The sequence below is a fragment of the Saccostrea echinata genome, unplaced genomic scaffold (assembly GCF_033153115.1).
Source record: "Saccostrea echinata isolate AGI-Se365-2 ecotype Australia unplaced genomic scaffold, CSIRO_AGI_Sech_v1 ptg000008l, whole genome shotgun sequence".
In the NCBI taxonomy this organism is placed as follows: Eukaryota; Metazoa; Mollusca; class Bivalvia; order Ostreida; family Ostreidae; genus Saccostrea; species Saccostrea echinata.
The window spans coordinates 7,623,313-7,634,130 of record NW_026889757.1 but is presented as its reverse complement, the minus strand read 5'-3'; positions in this window follow the sequence as shown (position 1 = coordinate 7,634,130).

Sequence of the window (10,818 nt, the reverse complement as noted above, 5' to 3'; positions counted from 1 at the left end):
AATCTGTGTGGATGAATTAATTAATTGGTACTTCAGGGATTTAAATGATTAAATATATATCTCGAGGGTAACCTATGTTTCATCAAGCTCTAATGACTGCGTCCAAAAAATATTGAGGGGGGCTTCTTCAAAAATTGCCTATACATCTACATTTCAATGAACTGAAAAGTTTTAAGAACTCTGATATATAATGTTAATAATTTTTTTTTAAAGCAAAATATATTTTCTAGCCTGGAATTTTTCATGTGTATTTGTAGATCTAACAATGTTTTCGCCCCACGTCTGAAAGACGCTTGAGAAACGTGACTTAAGGAGAAAGGGGGGTGGGGTGATTTTTCAAAACGGCTCGTTTTGAAAAATTACAAAAAATTATCAAGATTACTTTTGTCACCAGTTACATGAAAAAAAGTACATTTTCCAAAATTAAACTCGTCGATAGGTTTTTTTGTAAAAAAAATATTAACATTGAAAAATACGCATTTTTCAAGGCTTAAATGAACCATAGTTTTTCAGTTTAAGTTCTTCAAAAAATATTTTGGCGATGTGTACCTCTACAAAAATACTTTATTTGTGTGGTTTATGGTTAAATGAGTGAGTCGATGAAATTTGACAGCCAGACTAGTTGGACTTTTTTGAAAATCAAGGATTTTATAGCTAGCCGATTGAAAATTTATTCTCCGCGTGAACAACCAAAGGGGTGTAACTTTTGGAACTTCCTGTCCAAATACGACTCGATCGATTTTGTCCAAAATGTGCATACGCATTGTATATATAGTCATGTATAAAATTTACAAAAATAGCGAAAATTAAACGACAGGAATTTTTTGGTTGTGGGTGTGTTGTACGTCCTTAAAGGGTTGCATATAGGAGATCGGCGAACAAGGCGTGCAAAATGCCTATGTAGCTTCAAATGAATAAAATTCATATTTAATTTGAATTCAGTGTTTAGAGTAAATTTCTTATCATTGAAAGGTATGAAATTACGAAAAACAAAACTTTTCGGCGGAAAATTCTTTCATTATAAAAAGCATTCTATGATAAAAAAAAAAAATTGATTTCTTGGGTTCGAACCCAAGTAATAATAGTCCTGAGTGTCAAGTTTCCCTTCGACACTAATACGCTATAGAAATATCGAAATAGTCATTCAAATTTTACTATAAGGTTAATTTTTAAATAAAACGTAAAAATGTTTCGGCATTACTAATTTTAAAGCACCGAGATTAAGGTATGATATTTTTTCGGTTCGAAATGTCATATGTCCGATGCATTGTGAATATTGTCCTAACCATGGTGAATTTTGACTTATTTCGAAAAAATCGTTTTTAGTGATATTTTCTCAATAAATAACACACGATTGTGTCAAAAAATAATATTTTTAACCACATACTACATGTGAAGCTCCATTTTGATAATATTCGGTGGGTAGCGATATCGCTAGATCTTTTGAAGTGCGAGGGTGTCCGATGCATGGTGAATTCACCCTATGAAGAATTGATCATTTTTGTTGTATGTATGTACGGAGCCCATTTAGGACCTATCAAAAAATATTTTTGAATTCGATATAACGAATTGTCGAATTTGTTATAACAAATTTAATTCGTTATAACAGTTTGTTTGAATTCGTTATAACGAATTTAATCTGTTATAACAAATTTATTGAACTCGTTATAACGAATTCAAAAATTTGTTAAAACGAATTAAATTCGTTATAACGAATTCTGAAACTTGTTATAACGAATTAAATTCGTTAAAACGAATTCTCTTATTTGTTATAACGACTTAAATTCGTTAAAATGAATTCGACAAATCGTTATATCGAATTCATACATATTTTTCTATAGGCCCCGATTGTTGAATTTGATTTAATGAATTTAATTCGTTACAACAAATTTTTGAATTTGTTATAACGAATTAAATTTGTTATAACAAATTTTAGGATTCATTTAAACGAATTTAAGTCGTTATAACAAATTTTTGAATTCGTTAAAACCAATTCAACAAATTTGTTATAACAGATTAAATTTGTTATAACGAATTCAAAGAAATTGTTATAACGAATTAAATTTGTTTTAACAAATTCTACAATTCGTTATATCGAATTTGAAATTTTTTTTGATAGGTCCTAAATGGGCTTCCGTAATGTATGCTATTTCATAGATGAATAATTTCAATCTTCGTGAGATTGTTGCGATTTGTGGAGATTTTACATAAAGTATACGTTAACATTAAATGAAATATCAAAGAAAATTTGTCATATTTGAAATTTAATTTTTCACTTTTTAGGTCACCTGAGTCACTCAGGTGACCTATTGCTATCTGTTTTTGTCCGTCGTCGTGCGTCGTCCGTCGTGCGTTAACTTTTGAACATTTTTAACTTCTTCTCTAAAACCGCTCAACCAATTTCAACCAAATTTGGTATATCGCATCTATGGGTAAAGGGGAACATAAATTGTGAATTTCATGATCCCTGCCCCCCTGGGGCCTGAGGGGTGGGGCTAAAACCACCAAAATTAATGCAATCTTTAAAAATCTTCTTCTTTACTCCTGGACATCAAGCAGTCAAACTGTTGGCATCATTGTAATAAGCATGGAGCCCTCTACCAAAATTGTGAAATTCATGGCCCCAGGGTCAGGGGTTCTGGCCCCAGGGTGGGGCTATATAGATCATATAGTGAAAGTGCATTATTTCTTTGAAAATCTTCTTCTCTGCTCCTGGGTATTAAATAAAGTTACTAAGTATATAGTTATGATGAGCAAGAGTGCCTCTTCCAAAATTGTGAAATTCATGGCCCCAGGGTCAGGGGTTCTGGCCCCAGGGTGGGGCTATATAGATTATATAGTGAAAATGCATTAATTCTTTGAAAATCTTCTTCTTTGCTCCTGGGTATTAAATAAAGTAACTAAGTACATAGTTATGATGAGCAAAAGTGCCTTTTCAAAAATTGTGAATTTCATGGCCCCAGGGTCAGGGGTTTTGGTGTTAGGGTGGGGCTCTATAGATTATATAGTGAAAATGCATTGATTCTTTGAAAATCTTCTTCTCTGCTTCTGGATATTAAATAAAGTAACTAAGTAGTACATAGTTATGATGAGCAAGAGTACCTCTTCCAAAATTGTGAATTTCATGGCCCCAGGGTGAGGGGTTCTGGTGTTAGGGCGGGTCTCTATCAACTATATGGTGAAAATGCATTAATTCTTTGAAAATCTTCTCTTCTGCTCCTGGGCATTAAGGTGATAAACTAAGTACATAGTTAAGATGAGGAGGTGGGCCTCTTCCAGAATTGTGAAAGCCATGGCCCCTGGGACAGGGGTTCTGGTGTTAGGGCAGGGCTCTATTGATTATATAGTGAAAATGCTTTAATTCTTTGAAAATCTTCTTCTCTGCTCCTGGGTATTATTTAAACAAACTAAGTACATGGTTATGATGCATAAGGATGCCTTTTCAAAAATTGTGAATTTCTTGGCCCCAGGGTCAGGGGTTCTGGTATTAGGGCGGGGCTCTATTGATTATATAGTGAAAATGCATTGATTCTTTGAGAATCTTCTTCTCTGCTACTGGAGATTATTTAAACAAACTAAGTGCATGGTTATGATGCATAAGAATGCCTTTTCAAAAATTGTGAATTTCATGGCCCCAGGGTCAGGGGTTCTGGTGTTAGGGCAGGGCTCTATAGATTATATAGTGAAAATGCATTGATTCTTTGAAAATCTTCTTCTCTGCTACTGGAGATTATATAAACAAACTAAGTGCATGATTATGATAGACAAGGATGCCTCTTCCAAAATTTTTAAATATATGGCCTCAGTTTTTGGGGTTCTTGAGGAGGGGGGGGGGGCTCTATTGATTATATAGTGAAAAAGCATTAATTCTATTAATCATTAATTAATCCTGTCTGCTCCTTAGTGTTGGAAAATGGGAGCTTCGAACAGAATTTTTAAATCTTGTGGTCCTAGGGTCAGGGGTTCTGGCATACCGAGGGGGGGGGGGGGGGGCTTTTGATAATATAGTGGAAAAGTGTTAATTCTTTGAAGTCCATAGTTATGATGATGAGGGTAACTCTTCCAAATTTGTAAATTTCTTGACCCTTGGTCTTGGGTTCTGGTGTTAGGGTAAGGCTTTGTTGAATCTGTAGTGAAAATGCATTGTACCTGTGAAATTCTTCTCTGCTTCTGGGCATATTGGAAGCAAACTGAGTAAAAGTTTAAATGATATGAGTAAGCGTATTTCTACCAGATTTTTAAACATCTGGACCATTGGTCTAAGCATTCTGGTCCTGGACAGGGCTCTATTAATTTGTATTCTACTGAGAGAAGTTATTCCCCTTTTCCATTCACCTTTGATAATTAATCACTGTAAATAATGTATTTGAAAGGTTAATAGAATAAGATAATTATGCAAGAATGTTTATCGTATAATTAAAAAAGTACTTTCTTAGTTTTAATAAACAGGTAGACCTGTAAGTAATAGATAAATAAAAATGAGACAAAAACAACTTATCTTATTAAAAGTTCTTCAAAGACCATAAGAGAGGTCAATGCTAGAGGTCTTAATATGGGTTTAAAAATAGTACAGAAGGACTAATAGTTTGTTAATAGTCTGCATAGTGTTAAGTGGGGGACAGATTAGAACTTAATTTATGAGTTGATACTGAATGCTAGACTAATTATTTTGTTGATCCTGATCTTCCTACTTCTCTTGCTTTAGGGCAACAAAGCTTCAACTATCAGTGTATTTAACTTCTAAATTGTTGTATTATACTCAGGTGACCGTTAAGGCCCTTGGGCCTCTTGTTTTATTTGTAGCAGAATAGGCATTTCGCTCTCCTTGTTCACCCATCTTCTTTGTTTTTAATTTAACAGTATATAGACAATTGACATTGAGTATAGCTTTTCTAAATTATGGGTCTTTAGATAAGTTGATTTGATTTGAGGAAAGAACAAAGGATCACATGTTACAGAAAATCAACATTTTATCGATTTACACTTAGCAATCAGTGAAGTACAGATATGAAATTAGGAAAAGAAGAATATCAATGTTGATATAACACAACAATAAAGATACTTTAGAGCACTGTAAATTAAATTATGTTTATAGATAAGTGCAGGTAATTTGTATTCATATCTATCTACTGTTTGTGTAATGTCGTATCAGGGGGGCAGATTTCTGCTTACAAATTCTACTCGTATGTACAATTATTGAAGTTCTGTAATTGACAAGTCCTGTAGTAAAAGTTACTGCAAACCATAGTCTGGGTGGTTTTTTTTAAATGGGTAACATTTAATTCTTCGCGATTTCAAAATACTTTAAATAGATCTACAACACAAATATTAAACTTTAAAGTGCACGATGATTAATTATCTTTGCATAAGGAAAACTATCAGTTTTTTTTTTTCAACTACAAACTGGATATTTGGAGAGCAAAGTGACTTTTAATATATATTGCTTGATTTTACGTGATCCAGGGGTTACGTAAAATAAAGCATCGCATGTTACCAGTCCCTATGTGAGAGAGGAAGAAAATTATGACTTGCACTTACCTAGAATTGACAAGATGTAAATTATTCCAATGAATTTCATTATGAATATAGATAAATATTACAAATTATATTAAAAAAAATCAAGACATGATCACATGTAACTGTAATTTACACGGAGAGATACAGAGATGACTTTTGATCAGCCCCACTAGATGACTGGATCAAACAGGCACGGGAGTTCATCATTGATAACGGTTAGAGATACAGGTAGCATTAGTTGTGTATATGAACAATATGTGTATCTGTACTTTTGTAAATTTCATACTACTTAGATTACACATGTAGATTAAAGTGCAGAAAATGGAATAGTTTCATTTATTTTGTTTTTGTTTTGCTATGTTTTCTTTTGTGTGTATATACTCGATTATGCAGCTTTCATTACCAGAATTTTGTGTGATACTACAAATGAATTATTATTTGCTTACATTCATGCTTTTTTAAAATTATTTTTTTTTAGATTAAATAAGGAATATTTAACAATGTTTTACTCTTCAAGTGTAATGGGCTTACTGGGTAATCTTTCTTGTAATTTCATAGTTCTTTTATTTGATTGGCTACTTCCTAATTCATTATCCATATTCAAACACGAGCCCCTGAATTTGTAATTCAATTATCAAACAATGTTTTTATTTAGGTTAAAAGTTCAGAAATTCTTTTATCTGAGTTGAATACTCCTAATTAAATGTAGTTTATCGCAAAAAGCAGAGTTGGCTGGTATATCTGTCATTTTATCATATACAACTGTAATAGATCTACTTTGGTTACATTACAAACAAGCTAATTCAGAGAATTTGTGTCCCCCGCTTAGGGAAAAAAAGAAGAGCATGTGTAGTTCGGGGGGGGGGGGGGGTCACACCGCCCCCTGTATTTGTAGAATTATTAAATGTATACATGTATATTAAAGCAAATTTAAAGAAAAACCAATATGAATATAAAGATTTCATTGCTTATTCTTTAATATGTGTATAGAAGATTATTTTTAATATACAGAATATTTATCACACTGTAATGATGATTTTATGAGTTTGCACACGCCAGACATCATAACTTTTTCATTTCACATGTTGAATAGTATCATTTAGTAAATCAAAAAAAAAAAAAAAAAAAAAAAAAAAAAAAATTAAAAAAAACCCCAGAGAATCGTCCGGGGATTGAACCCGTGCCTCTCGCTTGCTAAGCGAGCAACATACCACTAGACCACGGAGGCACTTGGTTATACAGCAAATTAAATGCAAACATTAACTCACATATAATGTTTATATTGACGTTTGATATTGTCAAAATTTTAATCAATACATGGTGTCTAATTTAGCCTTTACTAAACAGTTCTAATAGATGTAATAAGAATATAATGTCCGCCGACAACCTGTATTATACGTAATAACTCTCCACAAGCCCCTGTGCTAAAAAAAGTATCATGCGACTTTTAATACAATACATGTAAATAATAATTAAAAAACAGGGCGGGACACTTTGAGAGGGGTGAGAGAGGCCCTAGGGAGTTATGGTATATCATATTTCGTTGCAAAAGCTCAAAAGCTTCTTGAGATATCGCCCAGAAACAAAAGTGTTACACACAGACGGAATGTATAAATTTACGACCTTGAACTCTGACCTTTTGACCTCAAAATCAATAGAGGTCTTCCTTAAGCCAAATGGGAGTTGTTATGTAAAATTTCATTGCAAAAGCTCAAAGGATTCTCGAGATATTGCATGGAAACGAAAGTGTTAAAACAGACAGAATTTATGAATTTATGACCTTGACCTCTGACTTTTTGACCTCAAAATCAATAGGGTTCTTCTTTAGACCATAGGGAGTTGCTATGCAAAATATCATTGCGAAAGCTCAAAGGGTTCTCGAGATATCGCGCGGAAACGAAAGCGTTACAGACAGACAGAAATACAGACGGATGGACGGACAGACAGACCCAAATTAATATCCCCCACTTTCAGTGAAATCGGGGGACAAAAATATCCATTTTTTTTATGAGATTATTCTCGAAGTCTGTAATTAGAAATTAATAAACCTTCAGCATCTTCTTTATTCTCTGTGTTGTTCAGTTCAAATCAAAGTCGCTATCTGCATTTTCCTTTCCAGTCCCAAAATAACATTCACTAGACTGTGTCATAATCCAATGCATTGCTTTAAGCACTAAGCACGTTTTATGTAAGGAAAATTTCATCCCTACTCTCCATTCTAAACGATCAAATAACTTCAAATACCTACAAATGTGTAGCTGATACAAAATACATGTATACTTAGCAGTTTTCAATCAAGAACACATTATTGAAAGAATTGCTTGCTTGGTCATTAATATTTTCTTTTGTTAAAATATCAGGCTATCTTAGCTTAATCAACAAATGAAATTCAAATAAGTATGTTTTAAGTTCGGTATATGTGTCATATAAGTCTGACAGTTTCAGACAATTTTCGGTCCTAACGGGTCTCAAACTGTGTGTTTTTTCATACAAAACTGTTTTGGCATATATATCCATTATAGAAGAACAGCATTACGTTTTAAAGATTCAACCCGTTTTCTATAATCTACATAATCTACATTTTATGGTAAGAAAATTTCAATTTTTGTTGTTAAGTATCGCACTTGTTATCGTGTATCGTGATGATCAAGTTTAACTTACTCACAGTACATATACATATATACTATAACTGATTATGAACGATATTCATTTTTTGAACATATTTTATTGACAAAATGCCAATAAACGTATTTTGGGGTTACTTATTGCAATGGACATTTCTCTGACATTTTACTTGATTATAATTGCTTGTAAAACCTCGTTATCCCTTACTGCTGATTTACATATATATCACTGCCACAAACACATAATTTTCAAACCAATTGAAAATCAAAATACTTTAGTAATCTATAGTTAACTGCAGTTAATTTATGTTTGGTATGTCCAGAGGTCTGTTAAGAATGTGACCTCCAGAGTTAATGCCAGAAAATGCACTATAATTTAAACTAGAAACTCATAAGATGTTAATAAGGTTCATAAGACGGTTATACAAGCACGTATACGTGTTTGTCTATGAATGTACGCTAACTCCCTTGTATCTGAGTAGCGAAGAAGCCACAAAAGTTATTCTTTAATTTACGTGAAATATGTATACATGTATGAAATTGAGTATAAATTGTGTTTTCAAAATCCTTTATCACATGCTTAGTGAAATGCAATCTAGGAACCCAGCCACAGGTGAGCATATGATAATGGGCCTCTCACGTTGGTATTTCAGATAATAAATTCAATACCGGTCTGAAATTAAAGATTGCGATGAAATAAATTCTGAAAGAAGGAGGTTAAGAAAAAAAATCTGTGTAAAAAGAAGATGAAGAAGAAAGAAAATCAGCCACAATTGAAACTTGAAAACGTCATTTTCGACCCCAATGTGGTCCTAAGGCCAAATGAAACTTTCAAAACCTTATTGCACATTTCCAGGACACCTCAAATCATCTTGCAAAAAGTGAAATGGCTACTGCGTGAAGTGCAAGAGGAATTCTGGGAACCAGGGTTTTGTTTAAAAAAAACCAACAACGTTTTTCGACCCCATTAACCCCAAGGTGAAAATGAAAACTCAGAAGCCTTATTGCACATCTACAGAACACCCCCAATCATCTTGCAAAAGATGAGATGGCTATTGTGTAAAATGTAAAAAGAGTTTTGGGAACCAAGTTTTTGTTAAACAAAAAAACAACGTTTTTTGACTGCCATTTTACCCCCAGGTTGAAAATGAAAATTCCTAAACCTTATTGCACATCTGCAGGACACTCCCAATCATCTTGCAAACGATGAAATTCCTCCTTCATAAAATGTAAGAGGAATTTTAGGAACCAGTTTTTTGTATTTAGAAAAGTCGTTTTCTTTACCTCCATCTGGCTCCCAGGGTGAAAAATGAAAATCCCAAAACCTCATTACACACCTACAGAATACTTCCAATCATCTTGCAAAAGATAAAATTACTACTGTGCATGAAAAATGTAAGAGGAGTTCTAGAAACCAGGATTTTGTAAAATGAAAAACACCGTTTTTCAACTCCAATTGACCCCGATTCATTTGTCATGCTTCATTTCTCTCAGTCTGTGCTACCATCGTGTTAACCCAAATACAGCCACTTTGATAAGCTGTTTGCCTATCTGCACCATCACCAAGGTGAATACGTAGATGGCAAACTTAGAGATATGTCATGGCAGATAGTGGGGATCTGTCAACAGCTAACAGGTAATTCAGTATAGATGCTTTGATCTCTTATAATACGGTTTTTGAGAAATTTCAGTTTCATAGAATTAGTGCTAGTGATGCAGCAAAGAAATTCCTCAGGTCAGTCTGATAAAATGATATTCAGAAATAAATATTGAATTGTATTACCCCAGGAGAAAGCGTTTTGTCTTATCAGTTAAACCTCATTGTTCAAGACTAAAATCTTAAAATAAAGTAATACATGTGTTGAATACATGTATATTTTATTTAATAGTATTATTGACAAATCATGATCATGTTCCCCATTTTCATCTTTGTTTTAGTTATAAAAGATTAAAAAAAAAAAACTAGTATGAAATATATGGAGATAACGAACAGTATTCAAACTCAAAAGTCCATTAAACAATACAAAAAAGGAGCAGAGCAAACACGGACCTCCAAAACATCAGAAGTGGGATCAGGTGCCATGGAGGAGTGAGCATTGTTACAACGCACTTTGAAAAATTACGCACATTGAAAAAAAATTTCAAAGTGCGTTAATTTTGGAACCACGTTAACGCACTTTGAAAAAAAAAAATTTCAAAGTTTGCAAAAAAAAAATGTGCACGGCTTGGTCATATTCTTGCAAATTTTAGGTATGATAAATAATTATCTGAACCTGGTTGGATAACTTTTCGATGATGACGTCAGGATATAGACGTTTTAAAGATTTTGAGGAGTTGTCTTGTTTCCATAGGTTCTCGTAACTGTTATAAAAGGGAAATGGGTCTTTTAGAAATAATGGAGGAATGGTTGTTTAATAGCACAGTTTCGTTTCTTCTTTTCTTTTTAAAATTTTATCCAGTCTCTAATAAGTTTGGTAGATGTAGGGTCGATAAGTGACTTAAAGCATCTCGTTTTTCTTAGAGAAAAGAGAGCAACTATGATTTTTCCATACCATGAAAATTCTCTCTCATCTATCTTTCTATCATATTCATCTATCTATCTATCTATTGTGAACATATATGAAACAATGGTTGACTCATTTATTTGATAGTAAGAAAATAAACCTTAGCCACATTA